This window comes from Eptatretus burgeri, chromosome 15 (assembly GCF_056783735.1).
Source record: "Eptatretus burgeri isolate ZD-2024b chromosome 15, Ebu_testis_v1, whole genome shotgun sequence".
In the NCBI taxonomy this organism is placed as follows: domain Eukaryota; kingdom Metazoa; phylum Chordata; class Myxini; order Myxiniformes; family Myxinidae; genus Eptatretus; species Eptatretus burgeri.
This window is the reverse complement of record NC_140975.1, coordinates 63,617,312-63,631,679: the sequence shown is the minus strand read 5'-3', so window position 1 is coordinate 63,631,679 and position 14,368 is coordinate 63,617,312. Positions and strand designations below refer to the sequence as shown.

At 42.9% G+C, this 14,368-nt stretch overlaps 1 protein-coding gene across 3 annotated transcripts in view; it reads left to right on the top strand.

Moving 5' to 3' along the window:
- LOC147012329 (homeobox protein Meis1-like) overlaps positions 1–14,368 on the top strand; it is a 128,530-nt gene that overhangs the window by 16,546 nt on the left and 97,616 nt on the right. The window lies entirely within an intron of this gene.

The window sequence follows — 14,368 nt, the reverse complement described above, 5'->3', positions numbered from 1 at the left end:
TGTATACTTGCATGCATTTTATCATCCATAAACATGGGACACTGTGTGTGTGTGTGTGTGTGTGTGTGTGTGTGTGTGTGTGTGTGTGTGTGTGTGTGTGTGTGTGTGTGTGTGTGTGTGTGTGTGTGTGTGTGTGTGTGTGTGTGTGTGTGTGTGTGTGTGTGTGGCATTCGTTGTTGTCTCCATATGCGGGTTTCAGAAGGTGGAACGGAGCCTTCCCTGGTCTCAAAGTATCCATCTCTGTGTTTGCATGCGTGTATGTGTTTGAATATGCGTGCATGTGTGTGTGTGTGTGTGTGTGTGTGTGTGTGTGTGTGTGTGTGTGTGTGTGTGTGTGTGTGTGTGTGTGTGTGTGTGTGTGTGTGTGTGTGTGTGTGTCCATGCAATTGCTGTTGTTGGCTGCTATCTCCACATGTGGATGGGTTTCAGGAGATGGAATGGAGACCCACCAGGTCTCAAAGTTTGTGTGTGTGTGTGTGTGTGTGTGTGTGTGTGTGTGTGTGTGTGTGTGTGTGTGTGTGTGTGTGTGTGTGTGTGTGTGTGTGTGTGTGTGTGTTGCATACACACAAGCTGCTCAATCACAGCCTGCCTCATTTTTTACTCCGTCATCTCGTCCAGTTGGCGTTAATTACCTATCAAATATAATTCAACAAATTGTCATGATGTTGTTCCATAAACGGGAGTCACAACATTAATTATGTCGTTCACCCAGAATCTGTCTGTTTATTACGTATGCAAACACGGTGGAATTGATACCTCACCCAGCCACCTCCTTTCCTTTCTACAAACGAACCTCAGTAATTCTCCTCCATCGCAGCCTTTACCTAAATCTCTTCTCAAATTCCTTTCCTTTTTTTTTTTTTCCACATTCCTCTAATACTCTCCTCCTATCCTCGCTTCTCTTCCCTATTTTCATCTTTTTTCTTTTTCAATGTATAAGCTTAATATAAATACATTAACGTACGTGCACATACAGTTTGATTTCAATCATTTTGTCATACTTATTAAGCTATAACAGGGCAGAAAGAGCACTGTCCAGGAACGGTGTTCAAGTGAACCCGTGAAGATCCATGTGACCACTGCACACCTCCCCGTTTTGGGTAGTGGTACATTGGTAATGCTCAATCAGCCAACAGCCTCATTTTCACTCTGTCAGTTTTGCGCCGGTGATGCTTTATTTGAGGTTGGTACCAATTTCATGGAACATGACATTCAATTCATCGAAATGTGATGTTGTCATCATTTATTTTGATGAAGGGTTTATAAGCATTCCACTTTCATCTTGGCCAAACTCTATAACTGAAGGACATCACCTTAATCTACTTGTTTTTTTACTGTCTGCGCCGAACTCTTACCACGTGCATGGAATATTTGGTGACCTGATTTTACCAGCAGGGTTGTTGTCCTCTGGTGTATTTTGTGGGTTTACTTATCACTTCATTGTGACAAGTTTCTCAACATTAACAAAGCATCACTGCCCTGCTTGGTGGAGATTGTTTCTACCATTTGCTTTGAACATTTTCCTCCGTCACGATTACCCGAATCACTCGTGTAATGTTGTGAACTAAGTTTTTTTCCCATTTAGATTAATGTAAATAATATTTCATGTGTCCCAAGTAGAAATTCTTTTGCACTAAAAACACCTTTAATGAGTCCCCAAAAAGCATATTTTTGTATTACATTCAATAACACCTAAATTAATGTGAATGAGAGAGACCGGCAAAGAGGGTGGATACATTGAGGGAGCAAGGTAGGAAGAAAAGAGGTGGGCTGTGGTTGAGATGGGACGATTGTGTGAGGAGGGATATCAATAATCTGGGGGTGGTTGGATAGTGGAGAGAGTTGCTGAAGACAGGGGGAAGTACAGGAGTATTGTGGTTGAGGTAAGGCAGAAGCTTGGTCCAGTTGGACCTCACCTCTTGTAACGGGAAGAAGTGTGTGTGTGTGTGTGTGTGTGTGTGTGTGTGTGTGTGTGTGTGTGTGTGTGTGTGTGTGTGTGTGTGTCTCCTTAACTCCAAAACCATGAAACCTAGCAGCCTGAAACTTTGAATGCATATTAAGGGAAATCTAAGGAAGTGCAAGAGTGAAAATTAGGTGTTTGAGTTAATTAAACACACACCTTTTGAAGATGATTAACGGCCTTATTTAACTAAATCCTTTGTCAGGCCCCTCCTCAGCCACCTCACTCCCTCGGGTCTTAAGGCGTATCCTGGGTTATCTCGCTGGAGTCTGAAGGCGCCATGTTTTTTGGCCTTCTCATCCGTGCCCTAACTTGGAACAAGCTGCAATTATTTCTTCATGATAAAGTTTTTTGTTTTTTTTTCACTTTCCTCACTCATACTATATTGAAAGCCTGTTCATCACAGCTACGAATTGCTGGGTATATTGCAATGCTTATAAACACCTGGAGATGCCAGCGTCCGTGGCTTTATTTCATTTCCGCATATGCAATAACCGAGAGAATCTCTAAACGAAGCATAATTCCAAAATTTATGCTCTAGATTTGAACTTAGCAGCAGTTCCGACTCCTAACAAAAAGTGTTGAATTGTCCATTTCGGACATATTTCATATTTTGAGCTTCGCTGGAAGGTGCATGTTTAATAGAATGGTTCGGTGGATGCTAATTGCGTGCCAAGCGAGCCATTCCTCATCAACCATTTTATTGGGAGTGCTTAGGCCACTTGACAAGTGCTCTATAATATTCGCACTGTTACTGAATACTGTATATCGATCGATTTTAACAAAATTCAGGGGTCACTCGCCTGTTATGGCCCCATGTTGTTCTGTGGTCACTTCGGCATAGTTAAATACAAATGATAATAAAATCTAGTGAATCTAGGAGATAGTGAATCTGGAAGTGGGGTGGATCAGTAAGGATGAAGTGAGGATTGCTATGAAGAAGATGAAAAGTGGAAAGGCGGTTGGCCCAGATGGTATACCAGTGGAGGCATGGAAGTGCTTAGGAGAGATGGCAGTGGGGTTGTTAACCAGATTGTTTAATAAAGTCTTGGAAAGTGAGAGGATGCCGGAGGAGTGGAGATTAAGTGTGCTGGTTCCGATTTTCAAGAATAAGGGTGATGTGCAGAGCTGTGGAAATTACAGAGGGATAAAGTTGTTAAGCCACACCATGAAGTTGTGGGAAAGAGTAGTGGAAGCTCGGTTGAGAGGAGAGGTGATGATCTGTGAGCAGCAATATGGGTTTATGCCAGGAAAGAGCACCACTGATGTGATGTTTGCTTTGAGAATGTTGATGGAGAAGTATAGGGAAGGCCAGAAAGAGTTACATTGTGTGTTTGTGGATTTAGAGAAAGCTTATGATAGGGTGCCAAGAGAGGAGTTGTGGTATTGTATGAGGAAGTCGGGAGTGTTGGAGAAGTATGTGAGGATCGTGCAGGATATGTATGAGGACAGTGTGACAGCGGTGAGGTGTGCGGTAGGAATGACGGACCGGTTTAAGGTTAAAGTGGGATTGCACCAAGGATCGACTCTGAGCCCTTTCCTGTTTGCAATGGTGATGGACAGGTTGACGGACGAGATCAGACTGGAGTCTCCATGGACCATGATGTTCGCGGATGACATCATGATCTGTAGGGAGAGTAGGGAGCAGGCTGAATCGAGCCTTGAGAGGTGGAGGTACGCACTGGAGAGAAGGGGAATGTTAGTCAGTAGGAGTAAGACGGAGTACATGTGCGTAAATGAGAGGGAGAGTGGTGGTATGGTGCAGTTGCAAGGAGTTGAGGTGGGGAAGGTGGATTGGTTTAAATACTTGGGATCAACTGTCCAAAGTAACGGAGAGTGTGGGAGAGAAGTGAAAAGAGAGTGCAGGCAGGATGGAGTGGGTGGAGAAGAGTTGCAGGAGTGATTTGTGACAGAAGGGTAGCTGCAAGAGTGAAGGGAAAGTATACAAGATGGTAGTGAGACCAGCTATGTTGTATGGTTTGGAGGCGGTGGCGCTAACAAAAAGACAGGAAGCAGAGCTGGAGGTGGCAGAGTTAAAGATGCTGCGATTCTCGTTGGGAGTGATGAGGATGGATAGGATAAGAAATGAGTGTATTAGAGGGACAGCGCAGGTAGGACGGTTTGGAAACAAAGTGAGAGAGGCGAGATTGAGATGGTTTGGACATGTGCACAGGAGGGAAACGGAGTATATCGGGAGAAGGATGTTGAAGATGGAGCCGCCAGGCAGGAGGAGAAGAGGAAGGCCAAAGAAGAGGTTCATGGATGCGGTGAGGGCGGACACGCGGGTGGTTGGAGTGTCAATGGAAGATGTGGAGGATAGAGCGAAATGGAGACAGTTGGTCCGCTGTGGCGACCCCTAACGGGAGCAAGCCGAAAGAAGAAGAAAGAAGAAGATAATAAAAATGAAATATTTCGTTAACATCAAGGCAGGATAGCCGAGAGGTACGCACATTTGCTCAAAGCTGTCTAGTTTGGGTTTGAATCCTAACCCAGCTATAAACTGTCACCCTGGTGTTTCACAGGCAGGGTGATTCGTCAATGTGTGTGCCATTAAACTGGACATCAAATCTGCCGGAATCCCCCCTTTCCTCCCCTCACTTCCCCTCCACCCTCCCACCATTTCCATCTCTCTTCCCTTTTCCTTTGTCTCTCCCCCCCCCACCCTTATCTCTCCCCCCTCCCCACCTCTCTCTCTCTCTCTCTCTCTCTCTCTCTCTCTCTCTCTCTCTCTCTCTCTCTCTCTCTCTCTCTCTCTCTCTCTCTCTCTCTCTCTCTCTCTCTCTCTCTCTCTCTCTCTCTCTCTCTCTCTCTCTCTCTCTCTCTCTCTCTCTCTCTCTCTCCCACCACTCCCCTCTCTCTCTCTCTCCGCTCCCCTCTCTCCCTCTCTCTTTTTCTCTCTGTCTCCGAATGTATGTGGACTTAACTGGGGTTATGCCTGGATGGTGGTTATCTCCACACTTATTCAGATGGTGGTTATCTCCACAAGTATCTGAATGGTGGTTATCTCCACAAGTATCTGAATGGTGGTTATCTTCACATGTATCCAGATGGTGGTTATCTCCATACGTATCTGGATGGTGGTTACTTCGGGATGAACCCTCCCTTCACACTGCCTTACCTTACCCTCCCCTCATGCTACTTTCCCTTCCCCTCCCCTCACACTGCCTTCCCCTCCCCTCACACTGCCTTCCCCTCTCCTTCCCTTACACTGCCTTCCCTTCCTCCACCCCTACTCTCCCCCCTCCTTCCTCACTCCCACACCCTCCCCGTTCCCTCCTACTTTGTCACTCCCCACCTTCCTTGGTCTGCCTCCCTCCTCTCTTCTTACTCCCCCTCCTTAATATTCCTGTCATTGAAGCAACATGTTGTATTTGTCAGTCAAAAAATAAAATACCTAACAAACAAAACAAGCAGTCATAGACTGGTACTTACGAAATCGTCAACTTGACCTCTGACCTTGTCTAATAAAAGCTGTCTCTAGAGAAGGTAGCGACACAAACCAGAAGTTTCTATGATGATTCTGTAACAAACCATCAAAAATCGAATATTTGACCTCACTGTGACCTTGACCTTTGACCGATTTTGACCAAAATCTAATCAGTGCTAGCCATCGCCCTCCTGAATCACGTGGTGTAATTTCACATTGGTGACTTCTTCCGTTCTCGAGTTATCATGCCTACAAACAAACACACAAACACACAAACAGAGGATGGAAGTCATCAATATACTTACGAAATCTAAGATTTCGTAAGTAATAAATTAAAAGCATTATATAAACAACAAAAAAGGTAATATCTGGAGAGTACGATGGTCGTAGATGGAGCTTGTGGAGGCGGAGTGAGAATAAAAATGGTGGGGGAGTGGTCTACCATGAGGAGGATGATGATGGAGTCGAATGCACCTACCCCATTGCCTCTAAATCATGATGTTTTGTGGAAATTCACTTCACAAAAAAGAAGAGTGTAAGTTCACTGGGTGGACGCTCAACAAAAACTAAGATGGCTTAGGTATGGGATGTGTTTTTCCACCACTCACCGCTTTACATCCTTACGCTTACAGTATATACTGTATATTGTACCAACCACCTGGGATGCTGTTCCGCCAATGCTAGTAGTTCCTAATTCTGTGCGGGAGGGAAAGTCAAAAAATGTGGAGCACTGACGGAAACCGATGGCGTTATATGGAAACGTCACGACATTGTTAGAAAAGTGTTCCCCAATTGGTTAGCGACATTGCAGAGAAGCAACGTTGTTAGAAGCGATGTTGTCGGAGAAGTTACTGTAATACGCAGAGCACTTTCAAGATAAATATTCTCAGGAAAATACCAGTTTATATGCCAGTAACCTACACCCCAAAAATGAACTCCAGCAAAAAGTAACTTCAGCTCAGGAATGGAGAAAAAGCAGTGTTTTACCGATCTATTGAGAGAGCTAAACCAGCATAATGGATCACTTCTAACTTGTGCGAAACAATATGATGAACTACGTGTCATGGTGAATGAACATAACAACCCTTACTGAGTGATATCTATCAGATTAGCACACGAGCTCGTTAGTAACTCTCAAGTCTTTAGCGAGTCATGGGCTTCCGCTAATTGTCAAGCAGTCAATTGTGATGAAATTCATGTGTTCATATCCAGAAGCTTCCTTAGCTGTAATCGTGGTGTGTATTTTTTAAAATGTTGAGATAAAAGGTTTGAAAAGCAAGCAAATATATTATAACCGACCTTTTTAAATTCTTCCATCGAAATAATTGTGATTGAGAACAAGAAATATCCGTTCAATATTGCATTACATATCCCACAATGCACTGCTTTTTTTAAGATGGCGGCACCCAGTCACGAAGCTTGATTTTTATGTCCGTGTAAAAAATCTGGAGAAATAGACCTTTCACTTCAGTTCCAGTAGATGATTTGCACCCCAAGTTTTGACAAGATATTTCTTGGAAAGAAAGTGTGGCTTAGACACTGTGATTACGGTAAATCTGTGGATTCTGAAATCCTACAAAATGGTGATGTGAATCCCGCGGAAGATGAGTGGGAACATGTCCTTATTTTTTCTACACAGCCTGAAGCTTGTCGAAGAACTTCTACATATTTTACACGTAGTACAATGGAATGCACAGACACAAGTATCCTGATATCTGCACCCGGTTGCTCAAAGCTCGGACATAAGTATCAACTTTGAATTGTATCATAGGCACCTGAAAAGTGATAAAACTGCACTGAAGCCTTCTACTTGCTTCCTGAATGTAACCCATTGATGTTTAGATACTTTTTCTGCTACAATTAATATACATTCAAGAGACATGAGGAAAAGCCAGGGATTTGCTCTGTGATTGTTATCCCTTTCCCGCCTCCCCATTTGCAATTCTAAAGCCGCTGTCACACCTTGACGTTTTAGCCAGCGTATGGCAACGTATCAAAATGTATGTAAAACGCTGGCGTACGCTGAACTATTGATGTTTTTTGCAGTTTTTGGTGTATTCATAACGAGTTGGACGTATGCATAACGTATTAGTAACGTACACAGAACGTTTCGATAACATATAGATAACTTATACCAACGAATGCTTCGCGTGTTGTTGGCGTTCACAACCGATGCCCAACGATAGTCTAACGTATGCATAGCGCGCGGCAGCGTATCGCCGACGATCACGTGGCATAGCCTATTAAAAGGCTGCCGCTCGACAATTCAAATCATAACCGCACTAGACATCGAAGTGTCAAGGCCCTGTCACACCTTGACGTTTTAGCCAGCATATGCCGACGTATGAAAAATTTGCCGAATACGTTGGCACACGTCGAATACATTATGGGTAAGTTTTGTATACATTAAGAGCACGCTGAAGCACGCTGGCATACGTCGTAGTACGCCGAGCACGTCGACAAATTTTAAGCATGCTCAAAATTTTTAGACATATGCCAGCGTATGACGCACATGTTCCGTATACGCTGGCCTTAAATTGTAGACACGTTATGCGATCGTTGACACACGTCGACACACGTTACTTGTAAGTTACTCATAAGTCGAAACACGTTGAGGTAATGTTTAGCGTCAGTGTTCCAGACTCTATGATTTTTTTTTTTGGGGGGGGGGGGGTTTCTTCAGCATGACGGTGATGTTGACACTTCGATTTCTAGTGCGGTTATGATTTAAATCGTTGAGCGGCAGCCTATTAATTATATTATATTATAACCGCACTAGAAATCGGTGTCAACATCACCGTCATGCCGAAGAAAAAAAAAACAAAAAAAAAGGCATGAAGTCTGGAACACTGATGCTAAACATTAATTACCTTGACGTGTTTCGACTTATGAGTAACTTACAAGTAACGCGTGTCGACGTGTGTCAACGATCGCGTAACGTGCCTTCAACTTATGGCCAGCGTATGCGGAACGTGTGCGTCATACGCTGGGATACGTCGAAAAATTTTGAGCATGTTAAAATTTGTCGACGAGCTCGGCATACTAGGACGTATGCCAGCGTGTTTCAGCATGCTCTTAACGTATACAAAACTTACCCATAACGTATTCGACGTGTGCCAGCGTTTTAGACAAATTTTTCATACATCGGCATACGCTGGCTAAATCGTCAAGGTGTGACAGGGCCTTAAGCAAACGGTGAGGTGTTAAGCGAATCGGCATGTCGAAAGTGAGCAAACAAACACTGCATAACTCATTGGACGTTCACCTTCATGGTCAGATTCCGTGAAAGTGTCATCGATGATTCCCTTCCAGCAGCCAGGGCCCCAGGGACCTTAAGGGAGAGCCACCTACAAACTGTCTGAAATCATCAATGATGGTGAGCTCTCTTTAATGGAAACTACATGACTTAACTTTTGCCCTCAAAATAGGGAGAGATGTATAACCTCTTTTAGGTTTATATTTATCTGTGTGGACACACCAATCAGCCAAAATATGTGCAGAAAAAAAAGAACGCTTGCACCTTATCTAGAAAGTATCTTAATCTCACCAAAAGACAGAGCTTTGCACTGAAGCAGAAATAAAACAAAACTAAACTAGAGAGTTCATAGAACACCTTACCCCCACGGTCTTGAGAAACAAGGACATGGGCGGGGTCCGTAAGCTGCAAATTTTATTCGTCATGATGACGTAAAATGCCGTAATATTTTGTCCAGTTACTGCAAAGCGGAAGAGTTTTGAAAATGCCAAAAAGGCGATTTGTATTCTTCAGTGTTCAAGTGTATAATTAAATTGAAATAAAATAAAGATTTTAAAGGTTATAGAAGTTTTTTTTTTTTTGGAGGCTAACCGTTGTTGATGCAGCGTCTTTTACACCACCTCATTTAACACGTTACATTAGTTTTTTGTGCCCGTTGTTTGTGTCCTTTATGACGTCCTTAAAAATAATACGCTTCCTGTTTGGAATGATTTTCAATCTTGTTTGACGACCAGACAGGCAGGCAAAGTAAATATTTATCACTCCTCTCTGCGCGTGCATGGTCGGGACAAATTCAGAGCCAAAGTACTGTTAAACTACAGGTTCGTTTCCCAATTATTGTTCAAAATATAACATTCAATTGAAATTATGTGTGTTCCTCGATCATAAACTGATGTTTGTAGACAGACGGACAAAGGAAACCAATTGCTTTACCCCACTTTTCGTGTACGTGGGGTAAAAACCTGCAGGAGAACTGCCTGCTATAATAATCCCACAAGCTATGCTCTAAACTTAAAAACAAGGCATAAAAAAAAATGCATAACAGGATTACAGAAGAGAACTAGGCCATCCTCTACTACTGTGCATATTCCACACTTAAAGTGTGGGAATTACATGGAAAAGGAAAACGTTTTAATTCCCCCCCCCCAAAAAAAAAATCCAAAATACCTTATATTGTAAACTATCAAGAACATCACCTCGTAGCTTTTTCAGGCCGACGAGTACTTATGTAAAGGGGATGACAGAACAAGCCAGTCAACAAGCAACTTTCGACCAGAGATAAGTAACTCCAAAGAAAAATAACTGAACCAAAGAAGAATAAAAAAGTGGTTGGAAAAGTAAAGATGGACATTACTTTGGGCTTCAGCCAGAAGAAAAGACCGTGTACGTGGGAGCGGCTATTTCAAAGACTTGTTCCTGTCTACGCACCATTAAGAAGATAACCCTTAAATTCCATGCATGAAAGCAAAAATAATTGAAAACATTAACCAACGAGAACGAAAAAATAATGGGAGAGTAAGACATTGGCGCAATAGGAGGTCAATAACAGAAGACCATCACATCATCATGATGGTGGATGGATTTGATTGATGTTTTGGAGGAAAGTGCTGCACAACAGCCATTCAATGTAGGGAGTATGTGGGGAGGGGGGAGCAACAGACTTTGAGAGAATGACAGATAGATTATGCACTGGAATATATGGAACTTAGACCCAGAATGAGGAAGTGATGTTCAAAGCACCTCACTAAGCATTTGTTCAGAGAGACGCAGCCTTGCAGCCCTGATACCGGAGGAGAGAGAGAGAGAGAGAGAGAGAGAGAGAGAGAGAGAGAGAGAGAGAGAGAGAGAGAGAGAGAGAGAGAATGAGAGAGAGAATGAGAGAGAGAGAGAGAGAGAGAGAGAGAGAGAGAGAGAGAGAGAGAGAGAGAGAGAGAGAGAGAGAGAGAGAGAGAGAGAGAGAGAGAGAGAGAGAGAGAGAGAGAGAGAGAGAGAGAGAGAGAGAATGAGAGAGAGAATGAGAGAGAGAATGAGAGAGAGAATGAGAGAGAGAATGAGAGAGAGAATGAATCAGTTCTGAGGCACAATTTCACACCAGGAGTCGAGCAATGATGTCTTCATTCCTCCTTCATTCCATTCCTCCATGAGCCTAAACTTTGTATTAGAAATACAGGGAGGTGGTACAAGTCCAATCCCCAATGAAGAGAATGCTCAGCTCGTGACCTCAAATGTGGTTCAAACAGAAAGGAGATGGGAGGCATGATTGATTGACACGGAAGAGGATGAGGAGCAGCACAAGACTGGTATAAAAGGTGGTCAATAAAATTGATTCAATTCAATGAAAGATCACTTGATGATCCTCCCAGAGAGACATAACAGGGTGACTGCCATTTTTTCCAGGATTGAAGGACATGTTTCATTTTTTTAGACCACGATCTAATCATTTGTCAATCAGCAGAGAGTGAAGCAGCTGCAGTCTACCTCTCAGTACTATCTCCATCTGTCTCTTCCCTCAAAAGTGGTACCTATTGAGGTACTGAAATTTACATACCTGTGTTAACTACCTGGCTGCCCAATCCCTAATATCCACATCCTTTATTATTTCACTCTCGCCCACATTATCTATCCCCCACCGCAACCCCCCACATTTATCCTCAGTTGCTCACTTTCCAAACTTTCCTGCCATGCAGCCATTGCACCATGAAGTCCTTCAGAGCATGTTAACCCTCTTCTAGACCCTTCACTTAACACATCAATCACCACCACACACCGATAATACTTAACAAATGACCCATCATGTAAATCTACTTTAATATCAAAAGCCGATGAGCAACCTTGTACTGCCTGATGTCTCAGCACCTCATACATGGCCTGGACTCTCCTCACAATTGTCGTTGGACTTTGTTGAAGTCTTCTTCAAAAAAAATTATTTCTTATAAAATCGTCCCAGTTTATATTTAGCATGTTTCTCAACAAGTGCATTTCAAAGGAATCTGTTTTTTATTCTTCTCTCTTTTTGTATGGGTCCATGTACCTGGTCCATATATCAATGTCGTGGGGCAACTGAGCTAAATATAGCATAACAATTGTGCATTTTGTGAGGAAAGCACCAAATTTGGCACACTAGTAGCGTATCATATTATGAACAGATTTGGATATTGGGCCATCTCAAAATTTTTGATGACAGTGGAAAATGGCTGCCACAGCCATCAGCAGCTGAATTTGAGATGGCCCAATATCCAAATCTGTTCATTATATGATCGGCTACTAGTGTGCCAAATTTGGTGCTTTCCTCACAAAATGCACAATTGTTATGCTAAGTTGCCCCACTAATGGTAAATCATTCGCCGACCATTCACCACAATTTCCAATACATTGAAATTTTTTTCCAATACATTGCTCCATCATCTTAATACCCCTGCAATTCCAACATTCCATACCATCCTCTTTATTCTTGGGGAGAGAAAATGAGCAACCTTCTTACCATTAATTTGGTATCCTGCCCTCCTCCCAAGTCTTAATTAACAACTGTCAAAGCCAATCCACTCTTCCCTCCTCCAATCCCTTAATCTACTCCCACCACCCCTGATGTTCCACTAGCTTTCCCTTTCCTAGTTTCCCCTCGAGCTGCCTCAACCTCCTTCTGCTCTGTCACTTGTTCTGGCCATTGAACCTTGGTTACCTCTCCTAATATATCACTCCCATTCTCCGCTCCACTCCCTCCTTTGTATCTTGAGTTCTTTGAATCCCATCAACCTCTTCCTTGAAACTGAACACATTGGCACCCTATAGCTTCTCTACCCAATTATTGTCCCAACTCTTCCTTTTCTGATGTCTCTCATTCTTGACGAGCTTCGAATCGATTACAGATTCGATGCGGCTCTGTAGTATACACTTTTGATGGTGATATTGTGCCCCTTCCCTCTTACAAATACCTGACTTTGCCCCAAATGGTTCCAAATCCTCTGCTGTCTTCAAAATATATTCATTTCCTCGATGTCTAATTCAGTAACCTCCCCTACCATGTATTCCTTACTAATTATCAATTTCAAGATCTACATACCCATTCAAATCACCTCAAAAAAACAACCCCTTCCCCTCTCTTACCAAGTTCTCCTTTTTTCTGCTTTTGGAATCCAAACTGTCGTGTACACCCTAAAATAATGTTCAGCAAATCCCCCTCAACAATCAGATTGATAGATATCAATCTCTCATTCACCCTGACAACATCCATCAACTGCTTCGACAACCCCTACCCAAAACCATACCGACTCTATTCTTCCTGCCCTTGTCCACACTATAAAGAGCCGTACATCCCTCACATAGCTCCCTGGCACTATTTCCTATCCATCTGGTATGTTGCAAGCAAGCCCCCTGAACTTTTCTTCTTCTTCAACAATCACTTTACCCTTTCTTGGAAAAACTGTAAACATTTAAAACCCCAATTCTAACTTTGTCTTATCCCTCACCCGAGCTGCGTGAACAGTAGCCAAATGACAAGACGGTACGTGCTCATCCACAGCAGTCCTGCCTCTAGTACCTGGATGGTGACCTGGCAGTGCTTGATATTCACATCAACCTTGCTCGATAGGCCCCATCTCTGTTGGCAGCGGCTCCGTTAACTCTGTCCATTATTTGTATGGAAGAACTTATGCCCAGGATTTTAGCCTGAGTGACTTACATCACCGTGGTCAGCCATTGTGATAACCCCCAACCTGGAAGACAAAATATTTGAATTTTAAGTTTCATCTCCTCACCTCCTGTCGACCACAACTTCAGGGGAGTTGACTACCCCAGTTTTTTTTTCAGTTTCTTTTTCTTATATCTGCCCAACTCCACTCACAGATGTTGGGACAGTTTTGGATAATGGAACTGTTCTTTCAGTGTGTGGGATCAGTATGTAAGGAGAGGCTCAAATTTAGCTTCACTTGGTGAAAGATGCCCCCCCCCTATAGAGCCTTTGAGCCCTTGACAGCCATAAAGTCAAGGTATAACAACGAGAAGCTTTTCCCGATCGAGTCTTCTTCAGACATGTTCCTCCACTGTGCAACTCTCCGCATCTGAAATACACATTTGGCTTTAAATCTGCAGAGGTAAATGAATGATGGTTTTAAAATCTCTCCGAAAACCCATATTTTTACCTCCGCCACCGAAAGTGAAGGAGGTTATGTTTTCACCCATTTCTGTCTGTTTGTCTGTGTACAGGGTATCTCACAAAGTTGTGGAAGATCCGGATGAAATTTCGTGGGCAGTTTCGGTGTGTGACGAGGACTAACTGATTAGATTTAGGTGAAGATCCGGATGCGAATCTGATAAATTTTTTTAAGTGATTCTTCACCAATTGAGAGATAGGGCGAAACCGATATATAGCATGATATTTCAAAAATGTATTGGGCCAGATATGTTCTCGTGGATCAGGCATTACATGGCGGAGTTATGCGCTCTACCGAGTGCCCTACTAGTTACCTATGCTTTGTGTTTTTTTCACTTTTCTTACCTCTTTGTTCTTTTTAAAGTGCTTCCAAATGAAAAGCACTGCATAAGAAATCGAATTGCTTAATTGATTGATTGTATCGAGCGATTTGATTGTATTCTTTCTGTGGGATGTAGAATGCATAAAAGTGACGACAATCACATGTTTCCCTCAATTATCAATTTCTCAGAGATTGAGTGGGAAAGATATCCAGATTGCCAGTAAAACCTCGTCAGGAGTTTTAATTTCGAAAAC